The sequence below is a fragment of the Bos taurus genome, chromosome 15, assembly GCF_002263795.3.
Source record: "Bos taurus isolate L1 Dominette 01449 registration number 42190680 breed Hereford chromosome 15, ARS-UCD2.0, whole genome shotgun sequence".
Taxonomy (NCBI): Eukaryota; Metazoa; Chordata; class Mammalia; order Artiodactyla; family Bovidae; genus Bos; species Bos taurus.
In genome coordinates, this window is record NC_037342.1 from 9729208 (window position 1) to 9744247 (window position 15040).

General features: G+C 36.4%; 1 protein-coding gene across 1 annotated transcript in view; it reads right to left on the reverse strand.

Moving 5' to 3' along the window:
• The window catches only part of CNTN5 (contactin 5), a 1670765-nt gene that overhangs the window by 944842 nt on the left and 710883 nt on the right, over positions 1-15040 (reverse strand). The window lies entirely within an intron of this gene.

Sequence of the window (15040 nt, forward strand, 5' to 3'; positions counted from 1 at the left end):
TACATTAATATATACTCCTCTACTCTAGAACATAACTAATGATCAGTTAAGCAAGTGATTTTACATATTGTGTCTGTAGCTCATATAAACCTCCACAGGGAATTTTTTTCATTTAATTATTAATGTCAACTGCCTTTGTTTATAACTCCTGTGATTATCTGTACTGTACTATAGTTCCCTCTTTTTGTGAGTTATTTTCTCAGCATCCTTTGCTAGCCAGAACCGAAGGGAAATAGGGATTTTCATGAATATTTAACACTTTCTGTCCAATGCCATTTTTATAACAATAACTAGTATAGCACATTAATATTTCCTTTATCTGTCCTGAAACACACAATAAAGATGAAACTACAAAATTCCAGCATAAAACTTAATACTCAAAAACTTGAAAATGTGCACTAGAAACTCTTGTAATAGACAAGCAATGTCTGAGTTTTCAGGTGTCAGTTATCAGTGTCCTTGGGTAAAAGCAACTAAATTGATAAATAATTGTGCAGTGTGTTGATTTTAAATAACAACTGCTTCTTTGCAACTGGTTCTTCCCAATAGACTTAGAATTTCAGGTCATCTCTTTCATTCAGGAAACAACTTAAAAATATAGAAAAGCATTTTTCCTCTAGTTAGGTCAATTCAATATAGACAGACCCAAAAAGGGAAATCTCATTAGTGAGTCTTCTACTGAAATGTTAGTTTCATCTTATTTACATTTTAAAATCTAAGCCTTCAAAATCTACTTTAATCACAAGGTGAGGGATCACTAATGGAGAAAAAAGTTAATGAGTTATAAGACTTGTTTCATAGACACCCTCTTCAAAAAGATACTTTTCATCATTTTTTTTCAAGTAAATATCAGGAATAAATACAGTTTGAAGCACAAAACGACCTTATCACTAATTTTTACAGTTTAAAATATTTTCGTTATTTATACCCTGCTTTTCACCAGAAAGCAAAGAAGAAAGTCAGCACTTCACACATAATAGAGACTTAAAGTTGTTGGAATAACAATTATGATTTATGAAACTGCATATTTAAATTAGTGAATTATTAATCCATGACAAAATAGGTATTTATCAAATTGTGAGAGTTCTGAGATATTAATACAGTTTTGCTTAACTTATTTTGATGAGCTTAGTCCACATCTTGCAAAAGGGTATTTTCCTTCTTTATCTACAACCTCTTCTGATGTCTTAGGGCTTCCCTTGTGGCTGAGCTGGTAAAGAATCTGCCTGCAATGCAGAAGACCTGGGTTCGATCCCTGGGTTGGGAAGATCCTCTGGAGAAGGAAAAGATAACCCACTCCTGTATTCTGGCCTGAAGAATTCCGTGGACTGTATTGTCCATGGGGTTGCAAAGAGTCAGACACGACTGAGCAACTTTCACTCTGATGTCTTATTCCTCATCAAAATGCAAATATTTTCAGAGCATTTATATGCTGTACACTGCAAACATCAAAGGGAAAATACACATGCATGCATACATGGTCACACACCACCCCCACACATACACAGAAGTTAACCATGGGCTATGAGGCAAATAAAGGCTTCCCTGGTGTCTCAGTGCTGAAGAATCTACCAGCTAATGCAGGTTTGATCCCTGGGTCAGGAAGATTCCCTGGAGAAGGAAATCACAACACACTCCAGTATTCTTGCCTGGAGAATCCCATGGACAGAGAAGCCTGGTGCAATGCAGTCATTGGAGTTGCAAAGCATTGAACATGACTTAGCAACTGAACAACAAAATGAGGCCAATAAGCAGGGCAATGCGAGTGTAGCATAGATGCAGAGCCATCAAAAGAGAAATACATTGGTAAGGACAGCAGGAGCTGGGAATAGTGCAGAAGTGTACAACACAAATTCAAGAAGATATTGAGCTTAGACACATGTCTTACTTTTGCACGGGACAGAAATGAACACACGGATGAATAAATCAGTATCAGACAGTGATTGACACTGAGAAAGTCAACAGAGTGAAGGGACAGTAAGAGGGCAGAGGATAGAGGTTATTGTTGTAAGGGTTCATGGAAGGCAGTTCTGATAGATGACACTTAGGTTCAGTTTTCATTTTCAACATGGCATTATAGAAAAATCCTTATGTTCCAGGCACATTTTTAAGTTCTCAAATAAGAATAGTGAATTTTATAACTAAAATAATATATTTTATGTTAGAATTTCTTCAAAGAGAAAAATATCCTGTGTTTGTGTGTGTGGCTATGTGTGTGTATTAATTTTCAAACATCAGTGCTTGGTCTTTAGGGCTTAAATGCAAAAAAATAATAGTTCTTCAAAAGCTGTTCTTTTTTAAGATGCCTAACTGACAGTCTCTTTTTGCTTGCTTGCTTTCTTCTCACTCTGTCTCTGAAGTAAAATAAAAAATAAATGAAATAATCTGAAATAAGTTTGTATATGCTTCTCTGGAAAACACATTTATACCATGTCTTTAATAAAATACTTGTATCAAGGTAATAAAATAACATAAATAAGCAGACATACATTAAGGGCCTACTACATGACAAGTTAAATTATAATTAGTTAATAAATGTTACTAAAGCATATTAGGATATATATTTTAGAAATACCTTAATGGAAACTGACAGTTGTACATTAAATTGTTATTTATCAAGATTGAAGAGTCATAAATAATAAGTTACATATGAGTATTTGGATATTTTCTTTAAAAGAAACTTTTTTAAATAGGTTATTTCAATGTTTATTATACATACCTATTTTCACTTGTGATGTTAAAATAAAATGTATGAAATGACATGTTCTTTTGCATCTTTCCCTAATTTAATGTAAATATTTGCAGGTGAAGTAAAAATAAGTAGATCATTGTGTTAGTATTAGGTCATAAATCATAAATCATACATGCATTGTGCAGTTAAATGCATAGGCAAGTATTTAAAAACATCACACTTTAATTGGAATCTGAAATAGGACTGCTAAACATATGTTATATAAAAATAAATCAAGTGACAGTATGCTGCCATGTGAAGGCAAGCTAGCTTTTCTTCTTACAGACACATATAGGAAATTGCCTAGTTAATGGCCTGTGTATGTGAGTGTGCATAAACAGAGGAAGATATTGAGAGAGAGATTTCTATCAATGTCTACCAATCTCTCTCCTTTACAGCAAAGGTTTCCTTCAGTTTGACCTCTGACTGGTTATTCACACAGCAGTCAGAATTATATTTTCAAACATAAATCAAGCTACATAATTCCCCTGTTTCAGTGGTTTATTCTTAAAATAAAATCCAAATTCCTCATATAGCATTCAAGGTCAAATCCAAGTTGGCCTCTGCCTAACTTTCTGATTTCACCTTTCGGCATCTTTCGGCAACCTACCAGGCTGACTTCCTTGCTGCTCCTCATTTATGCCTTGTCCTCATAGTTTCTTTTGCCTGGACACCTCCACCATCAGTTCTTTCCAGACTGTAGAGCTTTAAGTCAGTGAAGACTCTGGTTCTCAGGTCTTTCTTGATCCCCTTAAAATAGCCACCCCTTGCTTCCTGTCAGCCCTGTCACTGGCTTTCTTTACATCGCCCCTACTTTATTTTCCTTCTTACCAATCATTAATGCTTAAAGTTATTGTATTTATTTATTTACTTTTTAATTATCTTTTTCTCCTACTGGAAAGTGATATCAATGAAAGCAAGACTTTTTTTTCCTCATTCATCTTTGTAAACCCAGCATCTAGAAGAGAATCTGGTTGGTTTTAGTAGATACTCAGTTACAGTTTTGAATAATAATTATTGAATAAACTGGAACCTCTACTGAGTAAATAATTTGGCACAAGCTTATACAAGTAGAAAAATTATTATTCCCTAAATTTCCATAATACTGACAACAGCTACCATGTATGAAACCCTATGTATGAGGTATCATATCATGGACTTGACCTACACAGCCTCTATTAATTAACTTGACAGTACCTATTGATCAAGATAACTTGCCCAAGATCATACAAGTAGTAAAAGTCAGAACTGCGGTTGACTCTCAAGCTACATCATCTTTTACAGAATTCCCCAGTTATTTCTACAAAAGTCTCAAGAAACCCTCTTATCTAACACAATTGGGATGGTATTAAGTTAGTAAAAATATCATTTAAAATCTTACACACACACATTAAATTTTGTCATTTAACTATTTAGCCCTATATCCTTTGGCCTATCTTATTATATAGGAATGAGATTTTTTTTTTTCTGTTTTTCAATATTCTGGTGAAAAAATTATTTATTTTATCTGAACATTATATAAGTCCTTTTCAAAGAAGTCTTCTCTGTAATGCATTATATATAATTTTTAAATTTCTTTAGAGTGGTATAGGATATGTGAAGTTGTCTAATGATATCATCCTTGAGGTTTCATTTTATACAGTTATCTCACACACACCTATTTTATAGTATGTCCTAGGTCACTCATTTTATTGTTTTTCCAAGACTATTGGCTTTTGTTTTGTTTTGTGTTTTATCCTTTTTTTTTTTTTTGAATGCTCTCACTCTTGGTTCACTCATATGTCATTGATTTGCATATGTTTCTTTGAATTATCTGATTAGATCAACATCTACAACCTCTACAAACAGATAACAAAATGAACCTTTCTAAGTATACAACTTACATAGTGGCAGTGAATAAACTAGGGGTGTGTTTACTTAACCATCAGCTTCTAAAGAGCTACAAATTATTTGCATTTAAAGGGACAATAAAAGTTTTTAGTTACTTAGCAAGTTAGAACAACAGAAATTGAGTAAGGTTCTGTTCCAACTAGCATTTGACAGGCTGAGTGTAAATTTTAGTGAAAAGAGTAAGATGATCAACTCTCTTTTTTTTTCTGTGTAACTTGTTCTCCACCTCAACAATGATTCTTGCTAAGGCTGAAGCTACTGGCACTTTTGCTGGAAGATAACCTTTAACAGTTGAGTAAGGCCAGGGACTCATAGAGAAGAATCATGAAAAAAAAACAAAACTTTATGGGAAGTTGTATTCTAGATGTCCTTGAATTTTTCTAGCCCAGGGCACCTGCACGAAACAATAGAGAATAAAATGCAGCAGAAGACCTAGCAAGAAAAAAATAAAAAGAATGTGTGTTGGTCTTGTTATGTTTGCTATCATGTATCTCTTGAGGACCAAGCAGCAAAGTCAGGAGATGGATACACAGAATTCTCACTTCAAAAATAATCAGAGTGAATTATGACATTGTGAATCACAAGAATTATAAATTACATTTTGTATCCTGGACAAAGTGGTAGGGGTTGTAGATGGAAGACTGAGCTCATAGTGTTTACATATATTGGTGGTATTATATTTTAATGGTTTTCTGTAGTATGTAGCTAATCACAATTCTGGTCTATTTTTCTCATTTAAGAATTTCGTTTGATCCCAACAGATTCTAGAGATCTGTTGATCTGCTTGTGGAAAAGTGTACAGCAAAGTTTTAAGAAGGGTCAGCACTAGTCTTCTGAGACTTCAAGCCAACTTTTAATTTTATTTTTATTTAAAACACAAGGGTAGAGAAAGATATGACTCAACAGTAATTAATACGACATAGTATACTTAATGGAGACAGGGACCAGAAAAAAAAATAAATGGCAATCACACTAGGAATTTGGTGTCAGAAATACTTTGTAATTCCTGTTGCCTGGTGATTGGTGTAAGGAAAGGATGGAGATGGAACTGTGGTTAATTGAGTCTGACCCCAGCTTCCATGAAAATTCTGACAAGTCTTAAGTTAGGATCAAAACAGAAGATTTCCCTTCAGTAATTTTGGAAGTAGTGAGGTGTTAGTTGCTCAGTCGTGTCCGACTCTGCAACCCCATGGACTGCAACCAGCCAGGCTCCTCTGTCCATGGAGTTCTCCAGGCAAGAATACTGGAGTGGGTAGCCTTTCTCTTCTCCAGGGGAATCTTACTAACCCAGGGATCGAACCCACGTCTCCCACATTGCAGGCAAATCTTTACCATCTGAGCCACAACCTTTAAAAAATAATGTAAAATAGATTATAAAATATTTTAAGTGCTTCAAATGAGCTAGTTTAAAAGGAATAACTTATTAAAGATCAAAACTAACTAAAAATAGCAAGTTGAAAAATGAAGCTAATTTTCACTGTGAGACTATTCATCAAATTTCACTGAACATTAGGTTGAGGTTCACAACTTCTCTGGGAGAATGGGACCAAACTCAAAGCTTAGGGCCCACATAAGATGGGTCTTCAAATAGGAAACTCCTTGTATCTAGGATTTTGTCTGTGGAATTCTCTAGGCAAAGAGTACTGAAGTGTGTAGTCATTCTCTTCTCCAGGGGATCTTCCCAATGCAGTGATCAAAGCCAGGTCTTCTGCATTGCAGACAGATTCTTTACTGTCTGAGCCACCAGGGAAGCCCTCAAGATTATAGTGAAGGTGAATGAGAAATATCACTCCAGAGGGATACTCTATCTAGGAATAGTAAAGGAAAAAAATCAGTCTTAAACCATGAGATTGAATGGAAAGGAAAACAAAATTCTTGGTGAAAAATTAATAATCGATATTCACAACATGTACAGGCAAACAAATCACAATAAATGAGAATCAAATGAAGCAATAAAGATCAGAATCTGACCTGCAAAGAAATGACATTTGACTTTTCTGACACAAATCATCAATTAAATGTATTTGATCTGTTTTTAAATATATAGGCATTAGCATTATGAGAAGAAAAAAAAGAAATAGAGATGAAGAAATTATTTAGAATGTAGCCAGGAAAGGCAAATTAATGGAAAAATAAGATAAGAAGGTAAAGAGAATGAAGTATATTGTAAGAATATTTTATATACCTAAATAAATTTCCAGAAAGAGAAAAATAATAGGATGAAGCAATATGGGAATAAACAGATACTTGCTAAAAATTTCCAGAACTGATGAAATTTATCAGTTTTAAAGTTTATAAGAGTAGGGGAAAAAAGCAAAAAGAATTAAAACCTAGACAAATCATAGTGAAAATGCTGAACACTCAACACAAAAAAAGAGCCAGCAATTAAAAGAAGCCTTCATAATAAAAGTAGGAAAATCAGACTAACAGTTGAGTCAACCACAGCAGCAATGGAATCCAAAAAACATTAGAATACCGTGCCAGTAAGAAGGAGCCGTCAATCTGAATGTCTTCATTGGAAAAATGTATACTTGGGTCATCTGCCCATTTTTTAAAAATTCAGTTGTTTTGCTTGTTTGTTTTTATGGTGTTGAGTTGAATGAGTTATTTATACATTTTGGATGGTGGTGGTACTTTAGTTGCTCAGTAGTGTCTGACTCGTTTGTGACCCCAAGACCTGTAACCTGTCAGGCTGCTCTGATCATAAGATTTCCCAGGCACCAATACTGGAGTGGGTTGTCATTTCCTTCTCCAGGGGATCTTCCCATACCAGGTGTGGAACCTGTGTCTCCTGCACTGCAGGCAGATTCTTTACTGCTGACCAACCAGGGAAGACCCCTACATTTTGGATATTAACACTTTTATAGATATGTTGTTTGCAAATATCTTATCCCATTCAGCAGGTAATTTTTCCATTTTGTTGAGTTTCCTTCACTGTGCAAAAGCTTTTTAGTTTGATGCAGTCCCATTTGTTTATTTTTGCATTGTGGTCCTTGATTTAGGAGACAGGTCAAAAACTATTGCTGAAATCAATGTCAAAAATCATATTGCTTATGTTTTCTTCTAGGAGATTTACGATGTCAGGTTTTACATTTAAGTCTTTAATCCATTTTGAGTTAGACATTTTTCCAAAGAACATATATACAGGTGACCAACAGGCATGTGAAAATATATCCAACATTGCTAATCATCAGGAAAATTTAAATCAAAACCACAATGATATATTACTTCAAATCTGTCAGTTAGGCTATTATTAAAAAGACGACAAATAGCAAGCAATGATAAGGAAAAAAAGGAAATGCTTGTGCCCTGTTGGTGGGACTGCAAGCTGATATAATCACTGTGGAAAACATTATGGCAATTTCTCAAAAAACTAAAAACAGAACTACTGTAACATCCAGAAATTCCACTTCTGGATGTTTATCTGAAGAAAATAAAAACACTAATTTGAAGAGACACATGTGCCCCCTATGATTACTGAAGCATTGTTAACAACAGTAAAGATATGAAAACAATCTAAGTCCTGATAAATAGATGAATAGATAAACAACATGTGATATATATGTATATGTGTGTGTGTGCAGGGCTTCCCAGGTGGTGCTTGTGGTAAAGAACCTCCCTGCCAATGCAGGAACATAAAAGACATGAGTTCCATCCCTGGTTTGGGAAGATGCCCTGGAGGAGGAAATGGCAATCCATTTCAGTGTTCTTACCTGGAGAGTCTCGTAAACAGAGGAGCCTGGTGGGCTACAATCCATAGGGTTTGCAAATAATTGGATGTGACTTAAGCAACATGAGACCATATATATGTCTACATATGTTTGTACATATGTTAAACATATACATATGTTTATAAATATGTTATACATGTTTATATGTATGTGTACATATACAAATATATACAAGATTTCTCATGTGGCTGCTGCTGCTGCTAAGTTGCTTCAGTCGTGTCTGACTCTGTGCGACCCCAAAGACGGCAGCCCACCAGACTCTGCCGTCCCTGGGATTCTCCAGGCAAGAACACTGGAGTGGGTTGCCATTTCCTTCTCTAATGCATGAAAGTGAAAAGTGAAAGTGAAGTTGCTCAGTCGTGCTCGACTCTAAGCAACCCCATAGACTGCAGTCTACCAGGCTCCTCCATCCATGGGATTTTCCAGGCAAGAGTACTAGAGTGAGGTGCCATTCCCAGGTGGCACTAGTGGTAAAAACCTGCCTGCCAGTGTTGGAGATGTAAGAGACACAAGTTCAATCCCTGGGTTGGGAAGATCCCCTGGAGGAGGGCATGGCAATCTACTCTAGCATTTTTGCCTGGAGAATCCTAGGAAGAAAGGAGTCTGGCAGGCTACAGTCCACAGTGTTGCAGAGTTAGACACGACCAAAGTAGCTTAACATACACACACACACACATATTGGTAAATTTAGACAGTATGACTGAGAAGTTATGTGTGGTCTGAGAAGGTCTTTCTGAGGAGGTGACACCCAGGATTTGAACTGAATGGCATAGGATTTGGTTAAGAATGTTCTCAAAAAAAAAAAAAAAAAAAAAAATCCAAAAACAGAACTATATATAGTTTAATATATAACTCTGATATATATATATATATATATATATATATATATATATATATATGTATATAACTGGTTAAAACAGAACTCTTGTAATTTGCAGCAACACAGATGGATTTAGAGGATATCATGCTAAGTGAAAGAAGTCAGAGAAAAAAAATGCCATATAACCCCACTTAAATATGGAATCTAAACAAGCAAAACAAAAAAAAATGATACCGACTCATAGATACAGATGATGTGTGACAAAACCAATATAATATTGTAAAGTAATTAATCTCCAATTAAAATAAAAAAAAAGAAAACAGTTGCCAGAGGTGGGGTAGGTGAGTGAGACAGGTAGACGGGATTGAGAGGTACACACTTCCAGTTGTACAATAAATAAACGATTGAGACATACAGCACAAGCAATACTGTTGATAACACTACTAACTCTGTATGGGAACAGGTTGTTGAAAGACATTGAAGTATTCATTTTGTAATGCATGTAAATGTTAAATCACTATGTAGTTCACCTGAAACTAACATAAAATTGTATGTTGATTATATTTCAATAAAAAAGAAATAATGGTCAATTTGTAATTCTAAACAGTGAGACTGTCTTGAAGGACATGAATTAAATAAAGTTCTTTCTACTCAACAAAAATCTAAGAGGTCAATTATATCTTAATAAAGCTGAAGGAGAAACTGAATTTTTCAAAATAAATCTTTACCAAGAAAAATAAAAAGTGATATTCATCAGATAGAGGGAAAAATAATTGCAGAGGGAAGCTCCAAAATATATAAAAGGAACATAACAGAAGCTAACTCATATAATATTTACTATATTCCAGGAACTATTCTAAGTGCTTTACTTTGGAAGTTGATTCAATACATAGAGCTCTATGAGATAAATCTAGTATTCTCATTTTAAGGACAATATATGTGAGGTATAAAAAGGTTAAGTAAATTTTCTAATATTAAAACAGCTATAGCATAAACTTGAGATTTATATATAGAGAGTCTGAGTATAGAGTCCATGATTTTAAATAACACATTAGTATAGTGTGCCTGAAAAAATATTGAGTGTAAAAATATGATGTGAGAGAAAATTTAAGAAAAGTTTGGCTTACATGTGTCTTGGAAATGACTTTTTGGATATGACACCTAAAACATAAGCAACAAAATGAAAAACAGACAAGTTGGCCTACTTCAAACTAAAAACCTCTGTACAGCAAAGGAAGCCTTCAACAAAGTGAAAATATTTCCCATTTTTCTTTACAGAATGGGAAAAAATTATAAATATGTGTTTGATGAGAAGTTTTATTAACCTCTCATATATAGTCTGGATATTCCAAAATATATTCAAAACTCATGTAATAATAAATCAATTACAAAAAATGCAATTAAAAAATGAAATGAGCCCAGGGTTTGAGGAAACATTTTTCCAGAGAAGATATATGAAAGGCTAACATCTACTCCTTATTGCCAAATTCAGACTTAAACTGAAGAAAATGAGGAAAACAACTAGACCATCCAGGTATGACCTAAATCAAATCCCTTGTGATTATACAGTGGAAGTGAGCAGTAGATTCAAGGGACTAGATCATAGTTCTTCAGGAACTAGATAGAGTGCCTGATGAACTATGGACAGAGGTTCTTGACATTGTACAGGAGACAGGGATCAAGACCATCCCTAAGAAAAAGACATGCAATAAAGGAAAATGGCAGTCTAAGGAGGACTTGCGAATAGCTGTGAAAAGAAGAGAAGTGAAAAGCCAAGGAGAAAAGGCAAGATACAAACATCTGAATGCAGAGTTCCAAAGAATAGCAAGGAGAGATAAGAAAGCCTTCCTCAGCGATCAACGCAAAGAAATAGAGGAAAACAACAGAATGGGAAAGACTAGAGATCTCTTCAAGAAATTAGAGATACCAAGGGAACATTTCATGCAAGATGAACTCAATAAAGGACAGAAATGGTATGGACCAAACAAAGCAGAAGAATTAAGAAGAGATTAAGAAATTAACAGAAGCAGAAGATATTAAGAAAAGGTGGCGTGAATACACAACACAGTAGAATCATACAAAAAAGTTCTTCACAACCCAGATAATCACGATGGTGTGATCACTCACCTAGAGCCAGACATCCTGGAATGTGAAGTCAAGTGGGCATTAGGAAGCATGGCTATGAACAAGCTACTGGAGGTGACGGAATTCTAGTTGAACTATTTCAAATCCTAAAAGATGAGGCTGTGAAAGTACTACATCCAATATGCCAACAAATTTTGAAAACTCAGCAGTGGCCACAGGACTGGAAAAGGTCGGTTTCATTCCAATCCCAAAGAAAGGCAATGCCAAAGAATGTTCACACTACTGCACAACTGTACTACTCATCTCACATGCTAGTAAAGTAATGCTCAAAATTCTCCAAGCCAGGCTTCAGCAATACGTGAACCATGAACTTCCTGATGTTCAAGCTGCTTTTAGAAAAGGTACAGGAACCAGAGATCAAATTGCCAAAATCTGCTGGATCATGGAAAAAGCAAGAGAGTTCGAGAAAAACATCTATTTCTGCTTTATTGACTATGCCAAAGACTTTGACTGTGTGGATCACAATAAACTGGAAAATTCTGAAAGAGATGGGAATCCCAGACCACCTGACCTTCCTCTTGAGAAACCTGTATGCAGATTAGGAAACAACAGTTAGAACTGGACATGGAACAACAGACTGGTTCCAAATAGGAAAAGGAGTACGTCAAGGCTGTGTATTGTCACCCTGCTTTTTTAACTTATATGCAGAGTACCTCATGAGAAACTCTGGGCTGGAAGAAGCACAAGCTGGAATCAAGATTATCAGCAGAAATATCAATAAACTCAGATATGCATATGAAACCACCTTATGGCAAAAAGTGAAGAGGAACTAAAGAGCCTCTTGATGAAAGTGAAAGAAGAGAGTGAAAAATTTGGCTTAAAGGTCAACATTCAGAAAACTAAGATCATGGCATCTGGTTCCATCACTTCATGGCAAATAGACTGGGAAACAGTGGAAACAGTGTCAGACTTTATTTTCTGGGGGGCTCCAAAATCACTGCAGATGGTGACTGCAGCCCTGAAATTAGAAGACCCTTACTCCTTGGAAGGAAAGTTATGAACAAACTAGATAGCATATTGAAAAGCAGAGACATTACTTTGCCAACAAAGGTCCGTCTAGTCAAGGCTATGGTTTTTCCAGTGGTCATGTGTGGATGTGAGAGTTGGACTTAAAGAAAGCTGAATGCTGAAGAATTGATGCTTTTGAACTGTGGTGTTGGAGAATACTCTTGAGAGTCCCTTGGACTGCAAGGAGATCCATCCAGTCCATCCTAAAGGAGATCAGTCCTGGGTGTTCATTGGAAGGACTGATTTTGAAGCTGAAACTCCAATACTTTGGCCACATGATGCGAAGAGCTGACTCATTTGCTAAAACCCTGATGCTGGGAAAGATTGAGAGCAGTTAGAGAAGGGGACGACAGAGGATGAGATGGCTGGATGGCATCACCGACTCAATGGACATGAGTTTGGGTAAACTCCGGGAGTTGTTGATGGACAGGGAGTCCTGATATACCATGGTTCATGGGGTCACTAAGAGTCGGACACAACTGAGTGAATGAACTGAACTGAACATCTACACAAGAAGAAGGACAGGATAACTTGTCATTCAATTCATTTCAATTCAGTTCAGTCGCTCAGTCATGTCTGACTCTTTCAACCCCTTGAATCACAGCATGCCAGGCCTCCCTGTCCATCACCAATCCCCGGAGTTCACTCAGACTCACATCCATCGAGTCAGTGATGCCATCCAGCCATCTCATCCTCTGTCATCCCTTTCTCCTCCTGCCCCCAATCCCTCCCAGCATCAGAGTCTTTTCCAATGAATCAACTCTTCACATGAGGTGGCCAAAGTACTGGAGTTTCAGCTTTAGCATCATTCCTTCCAAAGAAATCCCAGGGCTGATCTCCTTCAGAATGGACTGGTTGGATCTCCTTGCAGTCCAAGGGACTCTCAAGAGTCTTCTCCAACACCACAGTTCAAACACATCAATTCTTTGGTGCTCAGCCTTCTTCACAGCCAACTCTCACATCCATACATGACCACAGGAAAAACCATAGCCTTGACTAGACGAACCTTTGTTGGCAAAGTAATGTCTCTGCTTTTGAATATGCTATCTAGGTTGGTCATAACTTTCCTTCCAAGGAGTAAGCGTCTTTTAATTTCATGGCTGCAGTCACCATCTCTATTGATTTTGGAGCCCAGAAAAATAAAGTCTGACACTGTTTCCACTGTTTCCCCATCTATTTCCCATGAAGTGATGGGACCGGATGCCATGATCTTCGTTTTCTGAATGTTGAGCTTTAAGCCAACTTTTTCACTCTCCACTTTCACTTGCATCAAGAGGCTTTTTGTTTCTCTTCACTTTCTGCCATAAGGGTGGTGTCATCTGCATATCTGAGTTTATTGATATTTCTCCCAGCAATCTTGATTCCAGCTTGTGTTTCTTCCAGTTCAGCGTTTCTCATCTTACCTGCAGATGTACTCTGCATATAAGTTAAATAAGCAGGGTGACAATATACAGCCTTGACATACTCCTTTTCCTATTTGGAACCAGTCTGTTGTTCCATGTCCAGTTCTAACTGTTGCTTCCTGACCTGCATACAGATTTCTCAAGAGGCAGATCAGGTGGTCTGGTATTCCCATCTCTTTCAGAACTTTCCACAGTTTATTGTGATCCACACAGTCAAAGGCTTTGGCATAGTCAATAAAGCAGAAATAGATGTTTTTTGGAACTATCTTTTTTTTTTTCCATGATCCAGCAGATGTTGGCAATTTGATCTCTGTTTCCTCTTCCTTTTCTAAACCAGCTTGAATATCAGGAAGTTCATGGTTCACGTATTGCTGAAGCCTGGCTTGGAGAATTTTGAGCATTACTTTACTAGCATGTGAAATGAGTGCAATTGTGTGGTAGTCTGAGCATTTTTTGGCATTGCCTTTCTTTGGGATTGGAATGAAAACTGACCTTTTCCAGTTCTGTGGCCACTGCTGAGTTTTCCAAATTTGCTGGCATATTGAGTGCAGCACTTTCACAGCCTCATCTTTTAGGTTTTGAAATAGCTCACCTGGAATTCCATCACCTCCACTAGCTTTGTTTGTAGTGATGCTTTCTAAGGCCCTCTGGACTTCACATTCCAGGGTGTCTGGCACTAGATGAGTGATTACACCATCATGATTATCTGGGTCGTGAAGATCTTTTTTGTACAGTTCTTCTGTTTATTCTTGCTACCTCTTCTTAATATATTATACAATGGAAGTGAGAAATAGATTTAAGGGCCTAGATCTGATAGATAGAGTGCCTGATGAACTATGAAATGAGGTTCGTGACATTGTGCAGGAGATAGGGATCAAGACCATCCCCATGGAAAAGAAATGCAAAAAAGCAAAATGGCTGTCTGGGGAGGCCTTACAAATAGCTGTGAAAAGAAGAGAAGTGAAAAGCAAAGGAGAAAAGGAAAGATATAAGCATATGAATGCAGAGTTCCAAAGAATAGCAAGAAGAGATAAGAAAGCCTTTCTCAGTGATCAATGCAAAGAAATAGAGGAAAACAACAGAATGGGTAAGACTAGAGATCTCTTCAAAAAAATTAGAGATACCAAGCAAACACTAGTCATTAGGGAAATGCAAATTGAAACCACAGTGAAATATCACTCCATACCTATTAAAATATCCATCATTAAAGACAAATAACAAATGCTGGCATGGATGTGGCCAAAGGAAATCTTGTACACTGTTCATAGGACTGTAAGTTTGCATAGCCATTATGGAGAAGAGTAGGAGGATC